The sequence below is a fragment of the Trichechus manatus genome, unplaced genomic scaffold (genome assembly GCF_000243295.1).
Source record: "Trichechus manatus latirostris isolate Lorelei unplaced genomic scaffold, TriManLat1.0 scaffold00400, whole genome shotgun sequence".
NCBI classification, from domain to species: Eukaryota; Metazoa; Chordata; class Mammalia; order Sirenia; family Trichechidae; genus Trichechus; species Trichechus manatus.
The window spans coordinates 278,522-291,940 of NW_004444336.1; the positions used below are offsets into that span (position 1 = coordinate 278,522).

Sequence of the window (13,419 nt, forward strand, 5' to 3'; positions counted from 1 at the left end):
ACGAGACCTCCCGGGCCCTGTGCGGAGACGGGCGGGGTCCTGGGGCGGAGAGAAGGGTTGCTGTGAGGTCGCACAATGGGGAGGGGGGCGCTGAGAGACGGCACGAAAGGGAGAAAAACGGGAGCACCTGCTGCTGCCGGAGAACAAAACACAGAACATTGTGAATGGTTTTTTACGTCAATAAAGTTAAAGGCAGGCAAGTAAATCATGGAAGGCTTGTGGCGCGCCGTGATCCTAGGGTGGTTAGTACTGTGCGTTGTGTCTACAGCAACCTTGGCTCGAATCCGAGTCATGGTAGAGGCGGGTGTCGGTTTTATCGCGCGCTTCTTTTGCTTTGCGTTTCATTCTCGCACCCGCATCCCTCCTCATGTGCGGCCAGAGGGCAGCAGGCCTGACAGCTGGGGGTCAGAAGGGAAGGAACTCTGACAGTGCGCGGACCTGGAGCCTGGTCCAAGCGAAACCTTGCGTGCGCCCGACATCCGGGCAAAAGGTGAAGTGCCGCTCATTCAGCCTTATACTTTCCTTTCACTATTGAGACGATATGGTCATAACCGTTTTCCTGGTAAACGTATTTCAAATATAAGCCGGGTTCTTTTACACGAAACCAGAGTAAACTTTTAATGCGTTTACAGTAAAATCCAAACTCCCTGCCATAGTCCGTGTATGGGCCATGTCCCTCACCCATTATTCCTCAGATTTTGTGCTAACAGCACATTACTGAAGTGTAATTCACACTGAGTATAATGCACAAATCTTTAGTGAACAGTTACTGAAATTTTGACAAATAGAATCAAGTTATAGAAAGTTTCCATCATCCCAGCAAGGTCCAAGGAGCTCCTTTCCAGATAATCCTCACCCCCCATCCCCTCCCCGGTTTAATTAATCACTATTCTGAGGTGTCTTACCAGAGATTAGTTTTGCTGATTCTTGAAATTCACATGAATGAATACATATTTTTTGTCTCTGGCTCTTTTTTTTTTCACACAACATTATGTTTTCGAGATATGTCTATGTTTTTGCGTTTATAACTTCATCATGGTGGTATTGTTGAATAAGTGTTACTCCAATATGTGAATACACCGCAGATTAGGGACATTTGGGTTATTCCCTGTTTCGGCTGTTGTGAAAAGGCCGCTGTGAGTATGCTTGTCTGAGTCTTTGTGTGGACATGTGCATCCATTTCCCTTGAGTGTGCACCAAGTACTGGAATTGCTGGGTCAAGGGGCAGGTGCACGTTTAGCTTTGTTAGAAACTGTCCAACAGTCCTCTAGAACGTTTCTCACCAGCAAAGTCGGTCGCAGTTGTTCCACCTTCTTGTCAGCACTTGGTGTTCTCTGTCTTTAAATGTATCTTCTGGTGGGTTTGTAATGATATCTTTTCATGGTTTAAATTTGTGTTTCCCTAATGAGTAACGATGTGGAGCTTGTTTCTTAAGCCTTTTGGCCATTTAGAAATCCTCCTTTGTGATGAAAGTTTGTTCAATATTTTGCACACTGTTAATTGGCTTGGCTTTCTATTACTGATCTCTAAAAGTTCTGTATACAAGATTTGAGTCAGTTTGCAGATAATCGTGTTTTAAATACTTCCTTCCAGTCCATGGCTTGCCTTTTCACTTTCTTAGGTGGTTTTTCATGAGCAGAAGCTTTTAATTTCAATGAAATCCAGTGTATCGTTTAAAAAATTTAATATATAAGGCCTATTGTGCTCTCTAAGAAACCTTTTTACCCCAGGATGGTGAATGTATTCGCGTAAATTTTCTACTAGGAACTTTACCATTTTTATTTTAATTTTTGAATGTTTGACATCTCAGATTCCGCTCCTGGTCACAGTCTGCTTATCAACTACCAATTCTGTGGCCTCACAGAAATCGCCTCTATATTGCAGAAACATTTACAGTAGTTACCTGCTCTGCTCTCTGACAGCTACAGGGGCCGTGCTTCCGGCCATCTCCCCTTTGTTCCTCCTCTGTCTCTGACATCCTCTTGATCTCCTTTTCTGTAGCTGAGAAACCCAGAAAACACTGAAACGGAGAACGAGACAGACCTCGTCTATTCTGGGCTCAAGAACGCAGACCCTGGGTTAGGAAGCTGACGCAGCCCTCGCATGGCCTCCACAGGTGTCTCAGACTCTATGTGCCTCAGCGTTGTCATGCTTTGGAAGTTAAGTTTAAACAAACAACCCAAAAACACGCGCTGGGAAGAATGTGCCGTTTTCTTCCGCGGTTTCTGTACTTAGGGCAGTTCTTACCACGTTGCCTTCACACCCAAACTTCAAGTGCTCCCACCGTGGGAAAGGTGGGGACCTGCCTGCTCCCTGGAAACCAGGACGTGGCGCTTGGCCTTGTTCAACTTTGGTTCAGTCTGGAGACCGGGATACAACTGGACTACATCGCCCCTTCCTCTGCCTCAGGGACAGATGGCCCAGTTCCAGAAGAGGCTGACTTCACAGTAGCTTTAGATCAGGAAATTTCATAACATGGTTTTCCCCTCTCCTTTCATCCTTGATTTCTCTCCCACCTCTCCCGCCCACCCAGAGGAAAGGATTCGCCGCTCTTCTCTCGTCGTGTCCCTTTGGTGTTCTTTCTGGACAGGCGAAAGGGACTAGTTGTCCTTCCCTTATGGTAGCAGAAAGAGCAGCCGGCGCCAGGGGAACCACAACTCACCGAGGGCGTCCTTGCGCACCACACACGTGTGCTTGGCAGGGTTCGGACAAACCGAATACAGCCGGGTCTCAAGCTTCTCTGCAGGTTGAACCCGAAGGGTGTGGGGTTCCAGACCGGCAAGATGAGCCGCACCGAGAGCTCTCACATCTGTCCCTGGGCCTCGAGGACAGGCCAGGAAGAGGCTACTTTTCAGTGACAGATAGAGACAAAGAACAGGTGCAACGGCAGGCCAACCCCACTATCCCAATGTTAAGGACTCCAACCCTAAGGTGTAAGCCAGCCAAGGGTCTGGAGTTAAATTGATCTCCCCTTTATCAGGAGAGTCGTTTGCTCAATTCAGGAATACGAAAGACAAGGATTGTGTAGACCAACATCCACACTTTACAGACAAGAAAACAGATTTTGTGACTAACTATATGGGGAGTCTGAGGAAGAGATCGGTGTCAAGAAGAACTCTTTTAAGCTTGTTCTCTGAGCTTTGGAAGGATGGAGTTGCCATCAACTAACATGGAAAAACTGTGCTGGCAGAAGATTTTAAGGGGATATTTGCAGTTCATTCCAGGCCCCGAGGCCTTGGTTGAAAGAGATTTCCATCCCAGGTATCTCAGTTTCTACATACCTGTTCCCACCCCTTCCCACTCCCACCATCCCCTTTTTTTTCTGAGATAAAGGAAGAGCCCGTTCTAGGCCCTTCTCAACCTGGGCTCCTCTCCTCCCACCTTCCCCTCATTCTGACCCGCAACCTTGCCCACTGCCCTAGATACCCCCATAACCTCCCTACACACTGCCGCCTCGCAAAGGCGTAGCTGGGATGAGCCAACTCCCTCCACGACTTGTGGACTTGGCGGGCCTTTTGGAGAAAGCAGACAGGGAATGGCCTTCTGGGACAATCCCTGAAGGGGAGGACCGTACCTGGAAAGATGAGAGAACCTGGGCTCCTCAGAGCTCAGTGTAAGGGGCGCTACTGACAGACGATTCCAGAGAAAGAGTTTAACTTGAGGGTCTCTCGTGGTTTACTGGTTAGGATTTGGCACATTCACGTGGCCTGGATTTGATTCCCTCCTGGTCAGGGAAATCCTTATGCAACGTCCCTCTTCTGACAGGAACTTTCCTCTTTATCCCCACAGTGCTGGTGCGCTGCAAGGGTCAGATGTACAAGAGCCCCACACAGAGAGTCCCAAAACTCTGGTGAAGGAGGGGACATAATAGCGGGCTGTTGGTCACTTGTCAAATCCAGGGCTGGACAGCCCGCCCCTCAGGCTTCCAGCAGCAGAACCTATTAGGTGTATTCCCCTTTTCTTCCTCAGGGCACAGGGTTGTTGCGAGAAGGCTTTAGAGAGCCACAAAGCTTCTTGCCCAAGGGTATATAGCTATGAAGAAATTTAATCTGCAGGAGGCTCCCACCCAGTGTGCTCTCAAAATACCAAACCGTCCTGTTGCCATGGAGTGGATTCTGACTCATAGCCACCTTATAGAACAAAGTAGAACTGCCCCATTGTGTTTCCAAGGCTGTAATCTTTACAGTTAGCAGCACGCACTTAACCACTGTGCCACCAGGGCTTCTCCCCACTGTGCTAGGCTGCTATAACTGTGAGAAGGAATTCTGCTTCTGGCAATAACTTTGGTCTTTTCAGAGCCTCTCTACTAGGTAACATGTATAAAATGTGGACACAATATATGTATTTTTAAATTACCTAAAGTTTCTGGAAGACTGAAAAAAAGCAGGCAGGCACGTGGAAGAAAGGACTACACTGAATGAATTTTCATTTTTCAGTTTTATGTATGAGGGTAAAGTTTAGTCTGTTCTATTTGGGTCAGTAAAATTTCAAAACCAAGCTGTCTTGCTGAGTTAAAGCATCAGAGGACAAAGTTTGGGCAACCAGAGCAGTTGGAAAATCCCAGTGTTGTGCAATTGATTACTTTTGTGTGTGGCTTTTCTAGCCATGAGCTTGTAACTCCACCCAGGTGACTGTGTGGTAGAGTAGTTGTGGTCTGTAGAGGGATTGGCCAGTTTTGCCTTAAAAGAGAGTCAATTCCAGAGCAGTGAGGAGGAGCCCACCACCACCAAGAAAGAAGAGACCAGCAGGAGAGACCTGGCAACAGGAGAGAGCACAGTGGGCTTCCCACCCCATGGAGAGAGAAAGCTGAGTGTCTTTGGGTAGAGACTGAGGACCAGGGAGAGGCCTGCCTGTGAGCACAGCTGGGGAGAGACTATCCTGATGAGAGAACTATATCCTGAGTTTTCCTGAGCCTGAATTATAACTGTTACTTCCCCTTTAATAAGCCCCATAATTGTGAATACGGTCTTTGAGTTCTGTGTGGCCATCAATGAACTATCAAACGTAGTAGAGAGTGCTGTGGGAAGGATGACTGGTGTCAGAATTGGTAAAGATGGTGGAGAGAGGAGGTTTGTCTGGCCTTGACCTCATGGGAGTCAGCCTTGCACTGTTCTTGATTCTTCTTTCCCCTTGTGAGGTTAGAGGAGGTCAGACATCACCCCAATGCCGTTTTTACACCCAGAAAGGAAAAACTCATGGAAGGGAAGTGCCAAGTTGTGTGTAAAAACTGTGCCCAAATTTATGACTGACCCCTGAATAATGCTTGGATGGGCAGGCTGCCTCTAAGCAGTCCAGCTGTGGCTAAAGGACTGAACTGAGATTTGGCCTGCTGTCCACTGTCGGCAAGACAGAGTTTGCAGTCTGATATAAACCAAAGTAACAGCCTTAAAAAAAAAATGTACTCTTTATAATACCTAACAACCTATTGCCTCTACCTTTACCATTCGTAATATCTACAATACAATCCAAAATTACACAAATTATTCTATCAAATTATTACATAAGAGAAAGAGGAAAAGTGGTGCATGGTCAAGATAAGACAATCATGGCAGACTGACCATGAGACCAGCTAAATGTTGGAAGTAGGAAGCAAGAAATTGTAAGCTATATTCTAACTATGCTCCAGATTGTAAAGGAGAAGGTAACGGAATAAATTAAAAGATAGTAAATCTTACCTGGAAATAAAGGTATAAATTCAGGTGTTAATAGAGAATAACAGAATATAACAATGACTGTTACCAGGAGCAACAGCCCTAGGATGTCTGCCCACTCCCTGGCTTGCAGGCGTCCCAATATAAACACGATGCACACAGGCTTTCCTCATGTCCAGAAAAGCGATGGAACCACACCCTTCAGTCACATAGGGAAGAGACAGAACATGCATGGTCAGCTTCCTCAGTGGGTGTCAGCCCTCCATCGTCAGCGGGTCTCACTCAGCAGCCAACTTAGGGAGATGGTCTGCATGCTCCCGTCTGGTGCTGGAGAAGGATCCATTCCCTCCTCTCCGGGAAGAGATCCACAAGTGGGATAACGCACACGCTTAGCTGAGCAGTTTCTAGAAATGTTGACAGGTACTCATCTTCTTCTTTGTCCTCTCATTTGACGGAGTTTTGAGATTCTGTGCGAGGGCTCTTCTGCATCTGACCCTTGCTTCGCACGACAACTCCAAAAAGAAAGAGGAAGATTCCTCTGAGTGACAGCTGTGTGATCTTGAATGGATGCCGACTGTTGGCTACACTTTATGACAGAATAAAACTGCCCCATACGGTTTCCTAGGCTGTAATCTTTAAGGGAGCAGATCACTAGGTCTTTTCTCTCACCGAACGTCTGGTTCCTTTCGGTTAACTGCCAAGCGCTTACCACTGCGTCAGCAGGGCCCTTTTGGGTAATAGCAGACGTTGCAAAAGATTTCCGTGTGCGGGAATCGAACGCGGGCTGCGGCAGTGAAAGCGCCAAAACCCAACCAGTAGCTCTTCAGGAACTTACACTTGCCTTCCTTTCTTGAATGCTCAGGGAGTAAGTAACGCTCCCTGTGCTGAGCTTTGGGAAGCCCGGGCTCGCCTGCCCTTCCAGGTCCACGAAGCTCCTCTAGGTATTGTCTCGCAGATTGTTTTCCTTCTGCTTTCTCCAAAAAGGGAGCCCGCGCGCGAGGCACCAAGCACTCTGTCGCCAAGCTCGCAAGGTCCACACGTCACAAAGCGAGTTGGTTCGTCCTGGCCTCGCCTCAAACGGACCTAGAGATACTCCTTTGCGAGGCAACAGAGCGTGGAAGAGATGATTCCGCCGATGCACAACAGTGGACGAGGTTCCAGAAGGAGGTGGGAAGGGAGGACATCCAGGGTGAGAAGGGCCCCAGCACAGAGACCCCTGGGTCTCCAACATCACTAAGGACTCCGGTGGATGCAGGAACGGAGACAGCCTGGATGGAAAACTCTTCCAAGCAGGGCCACTGAACTGGATGTGCCCCTAAAACCTGCTGCAGCTGTACTTTTCCCATTTTATTTCATGGCAACTCCATCCTTCCATATGCTCAGGCCTGTATGTTCATCAGACTCCGTATCAAATAAGTCAGCAATTAGTAAAGTCTCGTTGGTCAAGTGTGGACGTTGATCTGCACCAGGCTTTCTCATCTTCAGCACTATTGATGTTTTGGAGCAGATCATTCTTTACTGTGGAGGGCTCTCCCGTGCAATGTAGGACGTGTAGCAACATCCCTGGCTTTTGCCCACTAGACGCCAGTAGAATCCACACACCCCCAAGTCATGAGGATCAAAAATATCTACAGACATTGTGAAATGTTCCAGCGGGTAGGACAGGGGACAAAATCGCCCTCTTGTTATAAATAGAACTATTGATGTGCACAATCCCTCTTGTTCTTGGTCTCGGAGCTTGGACTAAGGATTCTGTTGATGAAGGCGCGGGATCGATTGAATTCGTGGCCTCGGCTCAATCAGAGAGGTCGGGATTTCAGACCGTGGTATCCTGGGGTTGCCAACACCATTGTACCCTTTTCTGGGCTCTCTCTTTAGGATTGGAACCCTTGTGGCACAGTGTTTAAGAGCTGGGCTGCTAACCAAAAGCTGGGCAATTAGAATCCACCAGCCGCTCCATGGAAACCCAGTGGCGCGGTTCTACTTAGTCCTATAGAGTGGCTACGAGTCGGAATGGAATCAACGACAAAGGGTTCGTTAATTTATTTGGTCTTTGAAATCAGCCTCTTTTGCGCTTGTCTCCGAGTTCCAGGCAGGGGTCTGGGTCCACTCAGCAAGGTTCTTATCTTTCGGAACCTCACACTTCTTTGGTTCAGCCTGAAAAAAAAAAAAAGACTTCAGAAGCCACATTCTTCTTTCCCAGGAACCCCGAGGAGCAAGTGCGTTGGTGCACGCGGACCAGCATGCTTAGAACGCAGTCATCCTGGCATTCCCTGCCGTCCTGGAATTAGGACCTTCATCAGCCTTCATCTAGAGCTCTGGAGATGCAGGGGAGGGAGGACACTTAGGAGAAAGCAGCCAACCCCAATCCACGAAACCATGTAACAAATCCATTGCTGTGGAGTAGATTCCAACGAATAGCAACCCTACAGGGACAGAGTAGAACTGCCCCACAGAGTTTCAAAGCAGCGCTTGGTGGATTCAAATTGTCGACCTTTTGGTTAGCAGCCACAGCACTTAACCACTACACCACCAGGATTTCCAAAAGGGTTCTGCAGCGAAAGCAAGGTGGTGAATACTCTCCTCTTGGGAGAGGGGGAGGTGTGAAATAGAACAAAGGAAAGAGAAGAAATCCTATGAAATTTCCATTTTGGGAGTTACCAAGACTCAGCTTCCTGGAATCAAGTTCTCTAGTGACTGGTGAAGATGAGTTGAGTCCCATCTGCAGTTGCCAAAGCAAAAAGACACACCCTTGGCCCACTGTCACTGAGTAAGCAATCCCCAGTTGTCCAAGTTGAGTATCACTTGAAGTTCCCTACCCCAAATTTCTGTGGATTCCAAGGATGAAACTGAATTTTGTTTTCAATTACCCTTGTTTGAAGAAAAAATTAGGTGTGAAGGAAATATGAAAACCATCACAGTGGGGAAAGCAACTACTGTTGAGACTGTCACATTCCTCCCGTCCCTTTAATTTATTCCCACTTCTCCACCACCTCCTACATGGGTGGGGCCCCAAGCACAGTCTGTGGAACCTTAGGTGAGTCTAGGTCAGATGAGTCTAGGAGGTTCACTAATGAATATTAGAAGAATAATAGTCATTTTATTTAGACGTGAATATGCATTTCATTTAAAAAATATGGAACAAGTAACTCAAGCACACTCACATCATATTACAAACATGGCAAGGAAAAATTAGGTATAAACAAATGACAAGCGAACAAAATCTGAAATTCACTACCAAACCCTAAACTCAATTTTCTTGTTCTAGCCTTTTTTTTTCCCGTTCTGTATCTCAGCCTCTTCCCGTATCTTCTTGCTCAACTTTTAATTTCCAACATCGCACACAACAGTGTAGCAAATTAGGGACTGTCATAAGACTCTTTCTTCCTCGAAAAAAAGGAGAAAATTATAAACAGCATAAGGGTTTGCAGATTTTGTGGTTAGAAATAAGTAAGGAAAACGTCTTATATGAAAAATGACTCCAATCTTGAATATATAGAGAATTTTTAGAAATCAATAATACAAAGCCAAGCCAACTGAAAGTGGGTAAAATACTTGTGTAGGCTTTCTTCACTAAAGAGGATTTCTTAATGGCCAAAAGACACAAGAAAGTATGTTCAACATCATAACTCGTTAGGAAACCAAGTTAAAAGCTCAGTGATGAGCAACTGCTACCTTCGCCTTGAGACTCAATGAACTGGATGGAGCCAGGCTACCATTACTGAACATTTTGATCCTGGATTCTAGAGAGGAATCCTGATCAAAAGGGGGGAAGTGCAGAACAGAATTTCAAATTTTCAAGGACTCCAGATTTTCTAGAGCCTTGGAGGGTGCATGAAGCCCTGAAACTACTGCCCTAAGATAATCTTTAAACCTTAAACCAAAAATATCCCCTCAAGTCCTCTTAGAACCAAACAATACTTTAGCTTAACTAGTAAAAAATGTATCTTCAGCAGTATGTTCTTTTTTAAAAAATAACTTTGTGTTTTCAGTGAAAGTTTATACAGTAAATTAGGTTCCCATTTAACAATTTCTACACAATTTGTTCAGTAACAATGGTTACATTTTTCACAGTCTGTCAACTTTCTCATTATTTCCATCTGGTTGTTCCTTTTCCCATAATCTAGTTTCCCTGTCCCCTTGCCTTTACTTTAGAGTAAGTGTTGACCTTTTGGTCTCATATAGATGATTTTTTTAAGGAGTACAGTACTCATGGTTGATATTGTTTATTTTATGAGCCAATGTATTATTTAGCTAGATGATGACTTCATGGAATACTTTTGGTTCAGGGTTTAAGAGCATCTCAGGGCAATAATCATGAGGAGTCCTCCAGTCTCTACTGGTCCAGTATATGTGGACTTTTTAAAAATTTGAGTTCTGTTCTGCATTTTGCTCCCATTCTATTAGAATCCATCTATTGTGTTCCTGATCAGAATGGTTGGTAGTGGTAGCCAGGTACCATCTAGTTCTTCCATTCTCAGGGTAGTTGAGGTCATAGTCCATGTGGACTATTAGTCCTGTAGACTAGTTTCTTCCCTGAGTTTTGGTTTCTTTCATTCTCTTTTGCTCCGGATGCATAGAGACCAATAGTTGTGTCTTAGATTGCCACTCGCTAGTTTTTAACACCCCAGACACTACTTACCAAACTAGGATGTAGAACATAAACTTAACGTACTATATTATCCCAATTGACCGAGTTGTCCCAAGAGACTATGGTCCTAAGCCTTTAGATCCCATAAACCAACCCCACAAGGTGTTTAATAAGTATCCATGTTTGTGCCACCTATGTGCTTTATTGTATATATGAATCTATATGGATACATACACGTACATATATATACACTAGCATATATCAAAAACAAAAAACCTATTGCCATCGAGTCAATTCCGACCCATAGCGACTCTATAGGACAGAGTAGAACCGCCCCATAGGGTTTCCAACGAGTGGCTGGTGGATTCCAACTGCTGACTTTTTGGGTAGCGGCCAAATGCTTAACCACTGCACCACCAGGGTTCCTACTCCTGTTTTGTTGTGTATACTCTCAAGAACAACAAGAAAATAAATCAAATTTTTAAAAAATCACCTAGAATGATGCAAACAAATAAACAAAAATCTCAGTGAGCTGTAATTACACACCCACCTGAAGAGGCAACATTTAAAAGACAGAGAATACAAAGCTCTGGCAAGATACAGAGTAAGTTATTGCTGGTTAGAATTCCATTTTAGAAAACTGGCAGCTTCTGATGAAGTGAAACTTGCATCTATCCCATGACCCAGGAATTCCAGTACTTGGCATATGTATGTTGAATAAAAATGCAATAAATCAAAATTTGTGGGGAGCAGCTAAAGCAGTGCTGAGAGGGAAAGTTAGGCACTAATTGCTTATATTAGAAAAGAGTCTCAAATCAATAACCTTAAGCTATCACCTCAAGAAACCAGAAGAGTAAAATAAACCCAATGCAAACACAACAGGAAATAAGAAAGATAAGAGCAGAAACCAATGACGTTAAAAACTGAAAAACAACAGAGAAAACTAATGGAACAAACGCTGGTTTTCTAAAAAGATCAATAAACTTGACTAAGAAAAGAGAGAAGATACAAACCACTAGTATCAGGAATGAAATGGGATATCGCATATCCCAGACCTGGAGCTGATGAAGCCGGCAAACTGGAAATGCAAAGAGGTGAAGACGAAAAAAGTTCCAACAAAATCCTGCTCTATCTAAGAGTAGGAAAAGGGCAGCTTCGCAAGACAGAAAACTTGTAGACAATAACCACTCTCCTCCAGCAAACACCACGGAGAAAATTGTTTTCATCATGTAGCATTATGGGGGGAGAGAAACGGAGAGAAGACACGAAAGAGAAAAAGCTCGAGGACCCGCACCTGCCCGAGAACAAATCAGCAACCTAATACTGAATGTTTTTACGTCAAAAATATTAAAGGAAGAACAGTGGTTGTTAGGAGCTGGTGGCGCGCCGTGATCGTATAGTGGTTAGTACTCTGCGTTGTGGCCGCAGCAACCTCGGTTCGAATCCGAGTCACGGCACTGTCTCGTGTCCACCATGGCTGAACCCGGTGTATCTTTTCGTTTAGCTTCTCATCTCTGTACTGGCTGCGCCCTTTACCTGAGGCCAGACAGTTTCGCGCGCACTGGCGGCTCCCGAGCACGCCGCTGTCAGGAGAACGGAAGGAAACCCTGCAGTGCACACACCTGCGGGCGGTCGGCTGGAAACCCTGGACGCGCCCGATGTCTGAGCATGCGCCCAAGCTGTCCCCAAAGGGGCTGTCCATAGCTGTCTCTGATGAAATGTGTAGTCGTAACCTTTTTCTTTTTGGTCCAGTTATTTCAAATATCAGTGGGGACCTTATAGACGAAAGGAGAAATGAGATGAAATAAGACTTCCCACTCCAACAGGAAATTTTACAATACAATGTAATAAACATAAGAAAATCTAAACCTGATACCTTCCCTCGACCCCAATTTTTATGCTAATAGTAAATTATTGAAGTATAATTCACATAAAATAAAACGCAAGGATCTTATGTACACAGTCCGATACATATTGACACCTGTAACCATCACCTAGATCAAGTTACAGAAAGTTTCCTTCAACCCACAAAGATCCTTTGAACACTTTTCCAGTCAATCTCTACCTCACCCCCACTTAGGCAATCACCATCCTGATTTCTATCTCCTTAGATTAGTTTTGACTATTCTTCAAAATTACATAAACGACCATACTTTTTTGTATCTGTCTTTTTTTAAAAATAGAATCTAATGTTTTTGAGATATATCTATGTTGCTGCATGCATGTGTGTGTATTATTTTGGTGTTTTTGATGAGTGTAATTTCAGTGTGTGAATACAAGACAGTTGATGAATAATTGAGTCATTACCAGCTTTGGCTATTGTAAATAAGGTTGCTATGAAAATTCTTGTACAAGGCTTTTTGTGGATACGTGCATTAATTTCTTTTGAGTATGTACCTATTAGTGGAATTGCTGAGTTGTGGGATTTTCCAGAATGGTTGTGCCATTTTACTGGCCCAGCAGCAACCAGAGATACAGTTGATCCACATTCTTGTCAGTACTTGGTGTTCTCTGTTTTTTGCATTTTACCCACTCTGATGGGTGTATTACGGTAGACCATGGTGACTTAAATTTGTGTTTCCTTAACGAGTAATGATGTTGAAGGTCTTTTCTTATGCCTTTTGGCTATTAAAAAATTCTCTTTTTTGAAGACAGCCTCAACAATTTTAATTGGCTTCACTTTTTTTTCCTTTTTAAATAAATATTTTATCTCAGAATAGATTTATATTTACAGAAAATTTGAGACAATAGCACCGAGAATTCACATATGTTTCACAACCAGTTTCCCCTATTGCTAATATCTTAGAATGGTACTTTTGACACAGTTAATGAACCAATATTGGTACATTATTATTAACTAAACTATATATTTTATTCAGGAATCCTTAGCTTTTACCTTAAATCCTTTTTCTGTTCCAGGATACATCATTACATTTAGTTGTCGTGTCTCCTTAAGCTCCTCTTAACTGTGACAATTCCTCAAACTTTCCTTATGTCTGATGGCCTGACAACTCTGAGGAGTACTGGTCAGGTATTTTGAAGAATGTCCCTCAATTGGGATTAGGCTGATGTTTTTCTCATGATTAGACTGGGGGTATGGGTTTGGGGAGGTAAAATGCTATTCCATCACATCATATCAACATGACTTATCACTGCTGATGTTAATCTTGATCATCT

The 13,419-nt window shown here is 44.3% G+C and overlaps 1 non-coding gene across 1 annotated transcript; it reads left to right on the forward strand.

The window, feature by feature from the left end:
• The first annotated feature begins 11,627 nt into the window (after positions 1-11,627).
• Positions 11,628-11,699, forward strand: TRNAH-GUG (transfer RNA histidin (anticodon GUG)). Its single transcript has one exon. It is a non-coding gene; the product is annotated as a tRNA-His (tRNA).
• The last annotated feature ends 1,720 nt before the right edge of the window (positions 11,700-13,419 follow it).